This window comes from Plecotus auritus (genome assembly GCF_963455305.1).
Source record: "Plecotus auritus genome assembly, chromosome: 6".
Classification (NCBI taxonomy): Eukaryota; Metazoa; Chordata; class Mammalia; order Chiroptera; family Vespertilionidae; genus Plecotus; species Plecotus auritus.
This window is the reverse complement of record NC_137773.1, coordinates 132,401,588-132,403,535: the sequence shown is the minus strand read 5'-3', so window position 1 is coordinate 132,403,535 and position 1,948 is coordinate 132,401,588. Positions and strand designations below refer to the sequence as shown.

Below are 1,948 nucleotides of genomic sequence, written 5' to 3'. Positions count from 1 at the left end.
TTGACCTATGAAGCAGGAGGTCATGGTTTGATTTCAGGTCAGGGCACATGCCTGTGTTGCGGGGCTCGATCCCCAGGGAGAGGGGGGGCCTGTGGAGGCAGCAGATCAATGATTCTCTCTCATCATTGACGTTTCTATCTCTCTCTCCCTCTCCCTTCCGCTCTGAAATCAATAAAAATATGTATCTTTTTAAAAGTGGACACCAGTTCCAGAATGAAGAAATTGATTAGATTCACAATCCTGAGTTCCCCACCTTTGAGTTCTTTGTGGCCTACACAAATTATCACAATCTCATGGAAATCACGGAGAAGACGGTTTCAGGGATGTTGAAGTACATTACAGACAGTTACAAGGTCACCTACCATCCAGATGGCCCGGAAGACCAAGCCTGCCAGATTGACTCCACCCCACCCTCCCGGAGAATCAGCACAGTGGAAGAGTTCGAGAAAGCCCTGCCAGAAACTAACCTTGCAAAATTCTTGATGATATCTGTGCGGCAAAAGCTGTCAAAAGCTGTCGAATGCCTTCTACCTCGGACCACAGCCAGGCTCCTTGATAAGCGTGTTGAGGAGTGCCTGGAAGTGACAAGCATCAATCCTACATTCGTCTGTGATCACCCACAGACGATGAGGATCTGACTAAGCGCTTTGAGCTGTCTGTCATGAAGAAGGACATATGCAATGCCTACACCGAGCTAAATCATCCCACGTGGCCGTGGCAGCTTGTCCAATAATAGGCCCAGACCAAGGCCACTGGCAATGATGAGGCCACATTCATAGATGAAAACTTCTGACCACGCTGGAATACGGGCTGCCCCCACAACTGGCTGGGGCCTGGCATTAACCAAGTCACCATATTCTCACAGGCCAATAACATCAAGGAAGGCCGTCTACTTCCTGCCATGAAACCTGGAGGCAAGGAGACTTTAGCAACTGCTGATACACTGGAAACCACAACAGCTGGCACTTCTGACTAGAAAATAATAATTGCGAGTCGTATGCAAACTCAGGCATCTTTGCACTTCTGCTAAAGATCAAAGCCTGCGAGGAAATTCTTGTGTACTGCCAGCCATTTGACCATTGCGGTCCAGTCAGCAGAAGAGAGAGGAATTAAGAATTCCTTTCTACTCCTTGTCACCAAATAAACCATTTGTTTCAAAACAACAACAACAACCCATAATTCTCAGCAAAGTGGGCCTAGAAGGAACATATCTCAGCATAATAAAAGACATACATGACAAACGCACAGCTAACATCATTCTCAATAGTGAAAAGCTGAAAGCCTTTCCTCTAAGATCAGGAACAAGACAAGGATGCCCACTACCACCAACTCTATTCAACATAGCACTGGAAGTCCTAGCCAGAGCAATCAGACAAGACATAGAAACAAAAGGCACCCAAATAGGAAAGGAAGAAGTAAAACTCATTATTTGCAGATGACATGATACTATATATAGAAAACCCTAAAGACTCCCCCCAAAAAATATTAGAACTAATAAATGACTTAAGAAAAGCTGCAACATACAAAATCAATATACAGAAATCTGTTGCAGTTCTATACACCAATAATGCTCAAAAGAAGAAATTTTTTTAAAATCCTCCTCACAAATGCATCAAAAAATATAAAATACCTAGGAATATATTTAAGAGTTAAAAAAAAAAGTACCTATACTCTAAAAACTATTAACACATAGAATAAACTGAATAAAATACAAATAAATGGAAGGATATACCTTGCTCATGGATTAAAAGATTAATATTGGGAGGAGGTCAATGAGGGGAGGGGGAAGGGAAACATATATACTACTATTTGTAACACTTTAAACAATAAAAAAAAAGATTAATATTTTTAGAATGCCCTTACTACCTAGAATAATATACAGATTCAATGCAATCCCTTTTAAAATACCAATGGTATACTTCTCAGAACAGCTAATCATAAAATTTAT

The 1,948-nt window shown here is 41.4% G+C and overlaps 1 pseudogene across 1 annotated transcript; it reads left to right on the top strand.

Moving 5' to 3' along the window:
* The first annotated feature begins 293 nt into the window (after positions 1 to 293).
* Positions 294 to 843, top strand: LOC308251828 (lysine--tRNA ligase-like; annotated as a pseudogene). Its single transcript has one exon. The product of its transcript is annotated as a lysine--tRNA ligase-like (transcript).
* The last annotated feature ends 1,105 nt before the right edge of the window (positions 844 to 1,948 follow it).